This window comes from Macaca mulatta, chromosome 4, assembly GCF_049350105.2.
Source record: "Macaca mulatta isolate MMU2019108-1 chromosome 4, T2T-MMU8v2.0, whole genome shotgun sequence".
Taxonomy (NCBI): Eukaryota; Metazoa; Chordata; class Mammalia; order Primates; family Cercopithecidae; genus Macaca; species Macaca mulatta.
The window spans coordinates 75,674,525-75,689,451 of NC_133409.1; the positions used below are offsets into that span (position 1 = coordinate 75,674,525).

Here is a 14,927-nt window from a genome sequence, read left to right on the forward strand (position 1 = left end):
AGACTTTTCCTGCTCTTAAAAGACCCAACATTTTCCTTCTTTTTCTCTAGAATCAAATGGTGTCACCTTAGATGACCATTTACCATCTAGCAGTAATAAACCTAGTCTTTTGGATACTTGAAAGAATACCCCTTTATGCTGGCTGGAGGAAGGATGAAATCTGGAAAAGAATCAATTAGATTCAGGCTTGTTAGGGTATTTAGTTACTAGGAGCACCAGAAAGGCTTATTGATAAATCGCCATATCGTGCCTAAACCCTCAGGGAGGGGGTCGGCCGATGCTGCTGCACATTTTACTGCCCCAGGCCGGGGCGTCCCATAGTGCTGCCACCGCAACCGACAACAGGGCCTGACAGTGCTGTCTCAGGAAATGCTGCCATCTGACCAGACATCTTTTGTTGAGGGGGAAAAAATTAGATATAACTTCTGTTCTCTCTGATGTGGATATGGAGAATGATTGATCATACTTTCCATGAGACATAGCTGTATATGAACAGTTCATCAGTAGGTTGCTTCTGAGCCTTCTCGTTTATACACTATTTGATCTGTATTGTGATTTATTGTTTGTTTCATTATTATTGTTATTAATTTATTATCGAAATTTATTGTAATTATGACATTGTATAAGTCTATGTTATAATAGCATGGCATGGTGGCACCCTCCTGTAGTTCCAGCTATTCGGGAGGCTCAAGTGGGAGGATCGCTTGAGCCCAGGAATTCGAGTCCAACCTAGGCGATGTATCGAGACCCTAAAAAAAAAAAAAAAGAAATAAAATAAGTCTTTTATTTATATAATAAGAAATAAAATGCTGTCTTTCCTCTTTATCTTTGCTCCCACTTGGATGATTTTTTTTTTATGTTAAGGCCATTATGGGGGAAAATAGAGGTAGCTCAGCCTTTGAATCCTAGATGCAGATTGAACACCCTTTGCTGTTGTCAGAAGACCTCACCCTTCAATTACTGAAGGTTATCCACTCAGAATTCTAGCAGTCAGTTGCATACTTAATTGTTCTTTTAATGTTTTCCACATTATTCCTTTTTTTCCAGCAATATTTTGCTGCCTAGGGTAAAAATCTTTAGTTGTGGCTGCTAATTGTGAGAGGGAAATAATTTGTAAATGATGAAAAGCAAGGTGAAAGAGTTGCAATTTTCTCTCCTTCATTTTAGTTTTAAAGCAACTTCACCTTTAGTTGAGAGGAAGACGGCCCAGGCAGCTGGCTGCTAAAGTCCCCATTGCACTCCGTTGTTGATTTTATGTGGGAGCTAATAGTTGTGGATGATGCTCTGGCCACAGGAAGAGAGCAGAGGCGGGAGGGTAGTAAGAAGTAGTGGGACAGGCGGAGAGAAGTGGATGCTCGCCACTCTTGGTCTCCCCACCTTGCTTTTCAGCATGTTTCCCTGATGTAAGATTAAAAAGTCAGTTTCAAAAGGTGCTGTTCATGGCAAGCAGCCGGATCTCCCTGGTCTCTGAAGGAGTTAAGTCTTACTAGAAGTTCTAGATGTTGACTTAGTTTCCAGTCCCAAAGTGGGAGTCAAACAAATGGAGAGGGTGTGCGAAGAATGATTACCTAGGAAATGTTTTTCATTATTTTCTTTCCCAAATGTGTAAAGCTAAAAGTAGAGGACATACACAAATATATAGAGTAATCTCAATTTTCTTAGCTTCTTCCATTTATTTAATCCCTGTGACTCTTACACACTTTTTAAATCCAATGACTCTTAGATTTATTTGAAGGAACAAATTGATGTAGATTGCCCATCAAGTATTTCAGCAAATTTTTAATTAAGATTTTAGATTAGATATTTTACTGCTAACCAAAAGAAATACTCAGTTCTAATTAAGCACAGATCTTTCTGATAATGAAAGGAAAATAGTATATCTGGTAAGAAATTGAATATCCTGGCTGCAGAAGTGTTGAACTTTCATAATGAGTTAATCAAAGTCATAGGTCTAAATAATCTGTATTGCCTTTTTACCCTTTCATTTAGTTAAATACACCTTTGAAATATAGTATCTTGTTTTAAAATTTAAAAGGTTAAAAATAACGGAATGCACTTTTGAATGTGTATAACATTTTAAAGAAGACATACAGCTTTTATAATACCAAGGTCATGTGAACAGTTCTTAATAGTTTTTGAAATGGAAAAAAATAGTGAAGATCTAGAGCAAAGGTTATTAGAGCACATGCATTCATTTTGTTAGCTTGAGCCTGTGTTCTTTGTGGAGGAATTTTCAGTGAATTGCTTTGTTTCTGAATTTTGGATAATTATAAATTTGTCCACAAAGAAGGTCCTGGCACTGTGATTGGCTGCTGGTCCTATCCATCTTCCCTTAGGATTAATGTAATTGGCTAACCTTTGTTGTAGTTGGGGCTAATAATGTTCTTTGGGGAAAAAGTTGAAAGATAATTATGACATTGAGTATTTATTGAGTGGACATCACCACCTAGGCATGACTTTGCTTTGGATAGCTTCCAGAACTTTCTGTGTTTGGTTTGTGAACCTCTAATGAGCTGAATCCAGTTCATTTAATACTGCTCATATATTTCTGCACAGGATTAAAATGCAGGAATTCAAGTTTGTAAATTGAGTTGCCCACTTACCAGCTGAGTGGTAAGTTGTCTTTGGCTCAGGGGTCACAGTTTGATTCCTGGCTGGCATTCTGCTCCTGTGATATGAATTTTAAATGAGTATTTTGTTAGAAAGAACTGCAGTGCTGATGTGAAATTTAACATGGAGAGTATCACTGTTTATTTTTTTGTCTCTGAAAGTCTGAAGGAACTGGCCACTGACTGTGTTTGATTTTAGTATTACCCTGGTGGTCTTTGATTTGTATGGTGATAATTGTGTTTTTGAGATATACTCATGACTGAATCTTTGAAGCATGATGTGATAATAGTACATCATTTTAGTCTTTATTAACTGGAACTAGATTTGTGGTCTTTCACTTGCTGATTCTCCCACATCATCAGGCAAATACATGGCTAAACAGATTAATTTTGCACGGTGCCCTAAAAACTAGTCTACTTGAGTTTTTATTGAGTTCAGGGGGGAAATGAATTTTCTATGCCTCTGTGGAGAATGTTCTGCCTCCAGGCTTCTGGAATTCAGACCTGGGGTTGGTTAACAGAAGTACTTTGGCTGATTTAATCTATTAGACAGCTATACAGAAGATGCATAATTTTTGAGGTTACTAGAATCTGACTCTTGAGTTTTTCAGATTAAAAAAAAAAACAAAAAACCAACCTTAAAGACACCAAGATATACTTTGCTGGATCAGGAATGCTGATTTTGTTTCATTGTTCTTGTCCTTTATGATCATAAATGTACACCTAGGCCTTTGCCAACTTGTTTTAAATAATATTTTCATATAAAATGGCACCCAGGAGAAACAGCTTACAGAAGCTAAGCTATTTATTTGTGTCAAGTAGATTTCAATTATGTGGACTAAGATTTTCCCTGAGTTTTTTTGTAATTGGGTTGATATTTTAATTATTCTTATAGATGTTTGATAATATGCCTGTTGGAATTATAAAACAGGGCAAAAAGAAAAAAGCAAAATGAGAGATTTAAGTTCATGCGTGCTTTTATGATGGGAAAACATGACTTTTAGTTTTTAAAGGCGTATCTGTATTGTGAAGAACTTTAAAGCAGGAACATAGAAGATGATCCTTGTTTTGAAATAGAAAATGGCAAAATTAAATATAAACTAATTATTTTTGTTAAGGTGATTCATCTGAACTTATTACTTCATATTGAAGTAAAAACAATTCAAAACAGGTTTCCTTGAAGAGGGCTTGAAAAAGATTGGTATTCTAATTTTGCTGCATGTTTTTTGAGTAAAATATTTATTTCAGAACATAAGCATTTTATTTGGTACCTTCTTAACAGCCAAAACACTTCTTCCAATGCAAATGTTTATTTTGGCAGCAGATGTTTCTAAAAAGGAGACAAACATTACAATTGTTTGGCTAAAATAAATGTTTCCTTTGGGGTTATTAAGGCAGCCAGGCAATTTCTAGGGTTGCCACCTGTGTTAATTTATATTGTTGATCTATTCAGGAAAAAAAAAAAATTTCTTTGAAATGTAATTGAAGCCATGTTTTGATACAGTTTGTTTGCATGATAGCTCTGAAAAGTAAGGATGAATGGGGAGAGGAAGACTGGTTTAAGACTTAAAAATTCCAGAGTTTTTCATCATGAAATGTTTATTATGATTCAATCTTTGAATCCTAAATGTGAATCCAATACTCAGGGCTTGATTTTTGTTTTATCTAAAAAAGAGCTTAGACTTCCTATGTTTGCAACTGTGATGGTGTGTCCAGGATGAGAAAGGATAAGTTGACTTAGTATAATGGAGAGGAATGGGTGCCTGGTGCCTGTTTTACATTCAGACTCTTAATTTTTTGATAGTCTTTATATTTACTTAAAGATGCCCATTCATATCTGTGTGCACATATATGCTCCCACATGTGTATAAAAAACAACATTCATGTGACAATAGCATTCTCCTGTAATGAAACATATGTGTATATGTATATTTATATGTTAAACATATTTGTAGATATACATATATAAACACACAAATAAAATGAAAGTGAACACTTTGGCCAGTAAAATAATGAAATGCTGTGAAATTTCACTGTGTTATTTACAGCATTTTCATACATTCATGTTCTGTACTAGGAGACTTGGAGCCCAGCTGATTTGTTTGTGCACCTGAAATGTCTGGAGGCCCCTCAGCAGATTGCAGATTTTTATAAATAATGGCCTTTTGTTGGCCACATTTTGTGGTGGTTTCCTCAGTTGTTCTTCAGCAGTGAACATGAAAGTATTTAAGGTTTACCAGCAAAATACATTTATACCTCACATTTCTGCTTCCAAGTAGAGAGCAGATGCTACTGGCTGTGATGCCAAAGCTCCCTGTAGATGGAGTTTTGTAGTAAGAAAATATTTTTGGGTTAGGCACGGTGGCTCATGCCTGTAATCCCAGCACCTTGGGAGGCCAAGGTGGGCAGATCACGAGGTCAGGAAATCGAGACCATCCTGGCTAACACGGTGAAACCCTGTCTCTACTAAAAAATTCAAAAAAATTAGCCGGGCATGGTGGCAGGCGCCTGTAGTCCCAGCTACTCGGGAGGCTGAGGCAGGAGTATGGCGTGAACCTGGGAGGTGGAGCTTGCAGTGAGCCTAGATCGCACCTCTGCACTCCACCCTCAGCGACAGAGCAAGACTCCTTCTCAAAAAACAAACAAACAAACAACAACAACAACAACAGAAGGAAATATTTTTGAAAAGATTTGTAAATTCCTATAATACCTAACTGGTTTTGTTTACTTTTTATATTGTATTTGGGTTTAAACATGTTTGAATTGTGACATTCTTAGAACGATATATTAGAAGAGATCACATTTCAGGTTAAATACAGATTTTTAAATCTTTAGCCTTTTTCTTAAAAGTGAGAGATCAGATTTTACCTGAAAGTTTAATGAGAAAATGTGAGATGATTTCACTTTAATTTGGAAAGCTACTTTTATATCAGGATGTTTATATTGATACATTTGTTTTTTATCTGTACATTTACATTATTCTCAATTTTCTAAGCTTATAAACAGTATATAGCGCCTATTCTCTGCTGGTAGTTTATACTGTTTTGTCGTGTACTCATGAGTTCCACTATGTATTTTACAATATAGACTTTCAACCTAAAATATCTGTAAGATTTTCTATTTTATTTTTGAGATGTAAATCTTAAATGTATGTTTTATTTTTAATTTTTAGAGACAAGGTCTTGCTCTGTTGCCTGGGCTGGAGTACAGTGGCATGAACATGGCTCACTATAGCCTTGACCTCCTGGGCTCAAACAGTCCTCCCACCTCAGTCTCCCAAGTATTTGGGACTACAGGCATATATCACCATGCCCAGATAATTTTTAAATTTTTTTGTAGAGACGAGGTCTTACCATGTTGCCCAGGTTGGTGTCGAACAAGTGTGTGTTTTAGGTAGCATTGAATTATTTGAGTATATTTTAAATAAGTGTGATTTATTTGCTTTCACCAAAGAAACATTAAACGTGATATTTCTGTTAAAATGTTAATAATTCAAATAAAGGTAACAGTCGACATCAGTAAAATCAACCAACCATATCCCTTCAGTGCTCCTTGAAAAACAAACGCTAAACAACAACGGAAATCCCACAAGATAAATGGAAAGTTAAAGCGATTAAGTGACGTATCTTAGACAAGTGGTTCTCAAACTTTGCCGAATGTTAGAGTCTCCCAGGGCATTAAGAAAATCCTGCCACGGATGCCTAAGGATGCCCATATCAATGACACCTGACTGTGAAGGCCTTAATCTCCCGTGACTGCCCTGTGAGTCAGGGTATTAGAGTGAGGCCACGTCAGCGAGCGGGGGCAGCTTACACCCTCTGGAGGCTTGGTGGTGATGGCTGGTTCTTGGCCCACTCGGTGAATCAGAAACTCACCACTGACCCAAAGGAATGAGATGAGCCCAGAACCAGGAGCTGGGCTGGTTGAGTCCTTGCCTATTAACGTCTAATCTGTGTGTGATACCGGGAAAATCTGGATCTCATCGTGCTCCTCTGCCAGATGAGAGGGTTGGACTATAAGACCTCCCAGCTTGGATTTCCCCTTTAAAGTAACAGTAAGTGAATGTCTTTTTATTTCAGTACTAGATTTTTGTTTGTTTGTTTGTTTGTTTGAGATGGGGTCCTGCTGTGTCACCCAGGATGGAGTGCAGTGGCACGATCACAGCTCACTGCAGCCTTGACCTCCTGGGCTCGGGTGATTCTCTCACCTCAGCCTCCTGAGTAGCTGGGACTATAGGCGCATGCCACCACACCCAGCTAATTTTTAATATTTTTGTAGAGACAGGGTTTTGCCATGTAGCCCAGGCTGGTTTGAACTTTAGGACTCAGGTGATCCACTCGCCTTGGTCTCCAAAGTGCTAGGATGATAGGCATGAGCCACCATACCTGGCCTCAGTATTAGATTTTAAAGTCTTGTTATTTCAACAGTCTTGTGAAATGTATGGGTTGATGCTTGACAAATTGTATTAATATAACTGCTGACCCAAATTCTTTAAAATTCTTTTTGAAAGAGAAAGAGGTGTTTCTTCTTCAAAGATTAGCAGATTGTTGGAATCAGTCTAATAAATTATTTTCCAATTCTTAATTTTATTATTTTTTTTTAAATGAATGCATTCTCAGATAAGGTCTTTGTTCTGAGAGAACCTGGTATGTGTTAGATGTGTAGAGTGCAGCCTGTCCTTTTTGATATGTAGAAAATCTTAAGGTTGACATTCTTGGAATCACAAAAGAAAGCAGAGAGATCTAGCAATTACTCATTTTTAAGACATTGCTACTTTCTAAGTAGTTCTGAAAAGAAGTATATATTGTACAGTATTGGGACAAATTGTATAAAGTGAAGTTGGGATAGAAATAAGTTTCAAGATTTATGTTCTAGGCATTACTTTAACTCTTTAACTCCCATGAGGTAGGCTAGATGGCTTTGTTTTTGTATTTGAAAATAGGTTTTTTTTTTTCTAAAGGCAAGAAGTTTTTTCTTTTATGTTAATAGTCAGCCAATAGTTAAATTCTTTATGGCAAAAAATTCTTTATGGCAGTTTGATTATTTTTACATGTAACAAACTTATTAAAGCTATTTGCCCTTATTATAGTTTTGAAAAGGAACTTTAAAAGTTAAATCTGTAGTTGTGAATGAAATTAAGAAAACTCTTAAGCTGAGAAGGTGCAGAGGAAGAAGATGGGTGGGAGCGTGAGGGAAGTAGGGGATTATAAAGAAGCAGCAGCCTCGCTTCTCAGAGTGGCCTGTGGACCCCTCCGCAGAGCCAGCGAGCCTTGCTTAATCCAGGCTTCGTCAGGCCTCGAGAGCAGCTCTGCAGCTGGACTCGAGTTTAGAAATGTTTGGGACGTCCTGGATTTGAGATCTGAGTGTGGGTAGTGTGCGTGTATAACACAAACATCCCTTGCCTACTTAAATAGCCCCAACCCAAAATTTTGGTCACTAGATAAACAGCAGGAGTTACCCAGCTTCCCAATTCTTATGGAGAAATGTGTTTAATTTAGAAAGCAGACCATATTCCAAAGAATGAGCCAAATTCATCCCCCTTTATTGATATTGACTTGGTAAGAGCATGCTTTTTTTTTAAGTAACTACCAAGCAAACCAACCTGTAGAATTGGCTCTTCAGGGTTAGTCAAAGGCAGGAATCCAAGTCAAGATCTATAAAACACCGAACATTCAGAAACAGAGTCAGACTAATGTTAATAGCAAAAATATGCAGGTATTAGAATTAAAATGCAAAAACCTGTCATTGCTCGGGTAATTAAGTTTTACTTAATGGTCCTGAGACATGGCATAACCAGCCTCACTTGGATAGTTGTAGTAGCTAGTCCTCAAGAGAGCTGGAGACAAACGTCTTTTGGAAGAAAGCTTCAGTCTGAGATGCACCGCAGAAAAGACAGCTACGTAGGGATGGTTTTCCAGCCTGAGCTGCCAGTGATAGCGAGAGCATGCCTGAAAGCAATAGCTCTTAAAACGATCTAAGTCACCGGGGTCTGTCGGGGGCTGGGGGAGGGATAGCATTAGGAGAAATACCTAATGTGGTGCAGCAAACCAACATGGTACTTTATACCTATGTAACAAACCTGCACGTTGTACAGAGTTGACCCTAGAACTTAAAGTGTAATAATTAAAAAACAAAACACACACAAAAAAACGCTCTAAGTAAGGATTAGATGTTCCTTTATAATCAGTATCATAATCATTGTTTCCAAAGAGAACTGGGAAAAGAAAAAGGCCAGAATAATTATTGGCCTATGGGATCTGTGACCTCAGATGCTTTCTTAAAAGGGTCAGCCAACAAGGAGGCTTCCCTTGTTTTCTTTTTTTTTTTTTTTGAGAGAGTCTCGCTCTGTGGCCTGGGCTGGAGTGCAGTGGCTTGATCTCGGCTCACTGCAAGCTCCGCCTCCTAGGTTCACGCCATTCTCCTGTCTCAGCCTCCCAAGTAACTGGGACTACAGGTGCCCACCACCATGCCCGGCTTATTTTTTTTTTTATTTATTTATTTTTTTAGTAGAGACGGGTTTCACTTTGTTAGCCAGGGTGGTCTCGATCTCCTGACCTCGTGATCCACCTACTTTGGCCTCCCAAACTGATGGGATTGCAGGCATGAGCCATCATACCCGGCCCCCTTTTTTTCAATTAGTATATTACTTTGAGATTTCCAGTAGGATCTTCAGGTATCCCAATAGTCATTTTCCAGACATCTTAAGGATTTACATCTCTGGAGGTTCTCCTCAGTGTCCTGGGCTTTATGGAGAAATAGGGCCTACCTTCTTTTCTTCCTACTTGTGGGTCCTGTGCCATTCGTTAGGGGTCATGGGGACGACAAGATCTTACTCTTCAGTAATTGGCCAAAATTTGATGTTTAGTGTCTTAGTTTCTTTTCTGTTGCTATAGAAGAATATCACAGACTGGGTAATTTATAAAGAAAGACAATTTATTTCTTACTGTTATGAAGGTTGAGAAGTTAAAAGGCATGGTGTTGGCCTCTGGTGAGGGCCTTTTGCTCCTTCATAGCTTGGTGGAAGGCATCACAGGGTGAGAGGGTAGGAGCACGCCGGCTCAGATCTCTCTTCCTCTTCTCATAAAGCCATGAGTCCCATTGTTAGGGACCTCATTCTGATGACCTTATCTAATTGATTTCTGAGGTCCCTACCTCCAATCAACATATGAATTTGGAGATTAAAATTTCAACACATGAAATTTAGGGAATACATTCAAATCATAGCAGTTGGGGAGACGAGGAAATACTAGAATTCCCTTCAGCTGCCAGAAAGAGCTAATCTCTTCTTTCTGCCCTAGTGTCTCTGGCTGAGTTCTCACCTGTTCTTCTTCCTTCTTAGCTTCAAAATAAAAGGATGGGAAGAGTGATAACTTGGTCACATCACTGGCCCTTAGTCTTCATGGCATCTGATGTATCACAGCACACTTCCAAGAATGGTGGTTAAGGGATGCTTCACTGCACATACATAGCAGGCCATGAGAGTGATAAGCACACAGTGGAGAATGAGGCATGAGGCTCCAGGAGGGATTCCAGCTCTGATCAGGAAATCACCACTGCTGCGGAAAGCCACCAAGGTCTGGCAAGGAGCATCATGCAGTGTGCTTACTTCCCAGTCAAACTCTGCTGTGATCTAACAAAGAATTTGAGTCATGTGAATGTACACAGGCTGCAAGAGAGGCTGCAAATTTGATTTCTGATTTCTAAAGTTTGAAGGCAGGACTTTTTGGTTGCTCACTCTTTATAGGGAACACAGAATTGTTCTTGACAGTTCCAAAGTTTTTCTTGTGTGAAAATTTCCCTCTTCAGTGTCACCTCCTATAGTTTTCCTGTCTCAGTACCTGGTAGCTCCTTCCTGCCCACCGCCTGGGTCACAACCTGGTCCTCCTCTGTTTCTCAGCCTTTAAATCTTTTTCTCAGCCTTTTTCATCTGTTCTGACCTTTGTGTTTCCTTTTCCTCCTGCTGGGAAGGCTTTTGGCCAGGTCTTGCAGGGCTTGCTATCTCAGGTCCTTGAGACATTTCTCTGACTTAAGTAAAATTGCACACTCCCACTGCCTCCTGCCCTGTTCTGTTTTCTCCAGTTCTCTTATCCCCTCCTGAACCTCACTCGTCTGATGCTTCCATTAGAACATATGCCCTAGGCCGGCAGGGACTGTTTTCCCCAGGTGCGGACCCATCATCTAGAGCCCTACGTGGCATTTCACAAACATTTCCAAACTACAAATAAAGAAGTTGCTGAATCGTAGACTCTGACGAGTGAAATCTGTCCAGCTTGATGCAAAAATGTCTGTGTGTTTTAGCCGTGTATCTGCCTCCCATGGTTAGCTCCGAGGTGGGCTCGTTCACCAAGGCTTTCATAGTTTCCACTAGAATCCCGGTGCCCAGCTGCTCTGAGAACGAAGCCTGGAGACAGCTGCGGGACTGTGTTTTTAATGCTGCTTTCAGATTCCTAAGGAAATTTTGATGCCTGAGAGATTGTTCTAGCAGAGTGGTTTTCAGTCTTGCTCATTTCAGTGTGTGTCATATCAGGGATCTATGTTTCTTCCTCTCTGATTCTAACCCCGTTGAGTAAATCGGAGATGGCTGCTATTCTGCTGTAAGGCATGTCTCAGAATGATCCCTTGTGCTGGGTGTAATACCTCGGTCTGGAGAAGGTTGAGTCGGATTTGGTGTATGTGTGATGGGAGCTAGGTTCTTCATCCCAACACCAGTCATTCAACAGTGCTTACTGAAGAACGTCGCCAAGTAGTTAGGATGCCGTACATACAAAACAGATGTTCTTCTGTTAGCGATTTGCTGCTGGAGGGAAGAGAGTTCTGCCACGTATGGTGGAAGAACAGGGCCTGTAAGATGGGCTTTGAGCCTCTGTGGGGAGGGCACAGTTCACATCCATGTTTGTGCTGGGATCCCGGAAAGGGCTTTTGATGGCATTTTAGTTCTCTGTCACTGAGTGTTTGGACCCAGACTTGATTTTCACAATGCTTTATGGGGCTGCTGCCATTATGCATACACTGCATCGTAGCCTGTTTCCAAAGCAGAGGTCATGGCTACGGCTGGAATGACAGTTGCACCTCAGAGTAGAGGAATGAAATTTAGGTTGCATTCTTAAAAATCATTGCTGTGTGCTTTATTCTGGTTGAGGATCTATGATAGATAAATAATTTTGATGACGATAATGACAGGAATGTGGTGCCTCCATGTAACTGTCATCATCATCATTGTCTCCTCTCTGGGCCCAATTTCTTATTTGTATCATATGAGAAGTTGCCTCTGGATGACAATAACAATAACAGCAATCTCTGTGCCAGGTCTTATGGTAAGTCCTTTTACATGGATGTTCTCCTTTAATCCCTGCCATCTTTCTATTCATCTCCATTTTATGAATAGTAATAGTAGCTCATGTTTATTGAGGGTTTACTCTGGGTCAGGCACTTGCTTGTTTTGCTTGTTTTATATGGATTAACTCACCCAGTCCATGTAACGGCCTCTGAGATGGGCATTATTATATAGTCATCCTCAATTTACAAATGAGGAGGCTAGGGGAAGGGGTTAATCAGGCTGTTCAAAGTTACTTGCCTACTAAGTGCTAGAACAAGCATGTCAGTCCCTTAGCGCCTGAACTCTGGGCGCACGCTCGCACTGTTTTATGATTCTGGTAAAGCTGGAATCCTCGTCATTGACACTAGAGTTCCTTTGAGTTCTTAAATACTAAGACTGATTATAATTAAGGTAGCCTCATTTTGACTGGAATATTCGTTTCACGTAAAGTCTTTTGTGACCTTTAACAAATTGGAAATTGAATGTTACCTGCCACGCCTGTCACACTTGGAGGGATGTTTTGAGGGGAATTTCACATAACATAACATTAATCCCTTAAAAGTGTACAGTGCAGTAATGTTTACTGCAGGAATAGTTTTGTACAGCCACCTCCTCTGTCTAGTTCCAACATTTTCACCACCCCCAGATGAGACCCTGGACTCCTTAAGTAGTCACTCTCTGTTGTCCCTCTTACCCCCAGGCAATGGCTAACCTGCCTTCTACCTCTGGATTTACCTGTTTTTGATGTTTCATGTAAATAGAATGATACAATATGTGACCTTTTGTGTCTGGCTTTTTCCACTTAACATACTGTTTTCAAGGTTCATCTCTTGTGGCACGTACCAGCACTTCATTCCTTTTTATGGCTTAATAATAAATAATAATAAATAAAATAATAAAGCCTTGTAGGAAGGGTGCAGGAGAGGTGGGTGCCTCTGCTTGTCAGAAGGGTGGCCTTCATGGGTGGATTGGCTGAGTGTAGAATTCTAGATTGGATATAATTTTCCCTCAAAAGCTGTTGTTCCCCACTGTCCTCTGAGCTTCTAGCATGTCTGTTGAGAAGTCCAAGGCCTCTTCTTTTGTATATCACTGATTGTTTTTCTCTCTGGAGACTTTAAAAACTTGATTTCTAAAATGTGGATGAACTTTGGAGTTGGTATTTTCCATCTGTTTTGCTAGACTCATCAGTATTAAATTAAATCTGTTGTTAAATCAGTATTAAATTAAATGAAATCTATTGGATGTGTGCATCGCATTTTGTTTATTCATCCATTGATAGACATTTGGGTTGTTTCCACCTTTTAGGAATTATAACTAGTGCTATTGTGAACATTTGTGTATAGGTATTTATTTGAATACTTACTTTCAATTATTTTGAGTATATACCTACGAGTAGAATTGCTGGATCATATGGTGATTCTGTATGTTAACTTTTTAAGGAACTGCCAAACCATTCTCCATAGTGGCTGTACCATTTTACACTAGAAACAGGATTTTACCATTGGTCTGTTATTTACTGAGACTCTTAAGTGTCAGGGAATCTTGCCAAACCCTTTCCGTACACCATTTCCTATAATTCTCGCCAAATCCATGAGGTAAGTAATACTACTCACTTTGCCAGTGGGGAAACAAAGGTTAGGTAGCCCAAGTGCATACAAACTCTAAGTTGAGAATTCTGCTTTTCTAGTAGATAGTAGCCTTAAAGATCCTCCAGCCCAGCATTGCTATATGTGCAACACACTCCACTGGGGTTAGGCAAGGTCATTTTGGGTGGCTCAGAGACACAGCATTACGTAACCTGGAGTCACAGAGCAGGGAAGTTGTTCTCTCATTGGTGTCAGTATGCCGTAGCACCCTTCCAACACTTCATAGTGCCTCCTACCCCATTTCCTTTTTCTGAAGAACAGGCGTCTATGCCTTGGGTAGCATCAACATCTGGTTAGAATGTAACCATATTGTGTTCTCTTCATGGTATTCATTTTTTTCTGGTAATCTTCTGTTTATGACAAGTAATACTATTTTATATTTATGGTAGTATGCAAAGTTTTATTTTAAAATACAATTATTTGAATTAAAAAGTGTTTCACTGGAAAGAAAAACAGTTCCTACTGTAAGTTAAGCTTACTTACTTTGAGTTTAACTCAGCACATGTATTTTCAATGTCCACAGTGTGATTAGTCCTGTACTAGTCATGGGGAAATACCAAGACGGCCATAACTGGGGCTTTGCTCCGGAGGACCATGGCAGGGACACTCTGCAGAGAGATATGCTGAGTAGTGCGCACAGGTAGAGATGTTTACCCTGGGGCTGTGGTAACACTGAGGGGCACCCCTGGGCTGGGATAAGGACTGGGATGTAGGGGAAGTATTAGGCTGTGTATGTGAATCCAGACCGATTCTAATAATGATATGTATTTACTAAATTTTAAAAATTGATATTTTGCATTTAGATAAATGCCATTATCTCATGTATCCATTGCTATCCATAGCTATTGTTTTGGTTGAAGAAATTGAGAGAATATTATTAAGGTCTTTGATAGTTTGTTCACTTAGTTGTCATCAGATGTTTATTGGTAGCCCTAAGTGGGTGAACTCAAAGTACATCATGGGAACAGACACGTACCAGGTATTTGGATGCAGTGTGAGGAGTGCTGGGTCAAGATCTATGGACCATACTCTGGGAACACCTGAAGCTGCATGGGGTGGGGAATAGGTGCCCCTAGACCTGGATCTTGCCGTAGGAGTTTGCTGGATCTGGGGAGAGAGGTATGTGTTCTTGGGGAGCTGGTAGAGTGTGCTTTTCAAGTTCAATTAGATTGTAAAGGGGTCTTTGTGAATTTTACAGAGTTTTTCACATTTTCAGTTTACATATGATTATGAGCATAGAATCTAGCTTTCTTCCCTTCTTGCTTCCAAATTTTCCTTTCATCTTTGTTCTGCTTTGGTGCTTTGATGGATCAATTCAGAAAGCCACAGGGCTGCCGCTTAAAGGCTGGCTGGATC

The 14,927-nt window shown here is 39.5% G+C and overlaps 1 protein-coding gene across 25 annotated transcripts in view; it reads left to right on the plus strand.

Moving 5' to 3' along the window:
* The window catches only part of ARID1B (AT-rich interaction domain 1B), a 448,289-nt gene that overhangs the window by 55,342 nt on the left and 378,020 nt on the right, over positions 1-14,927 (plus strand). The window lies entirely within an intron of this gene.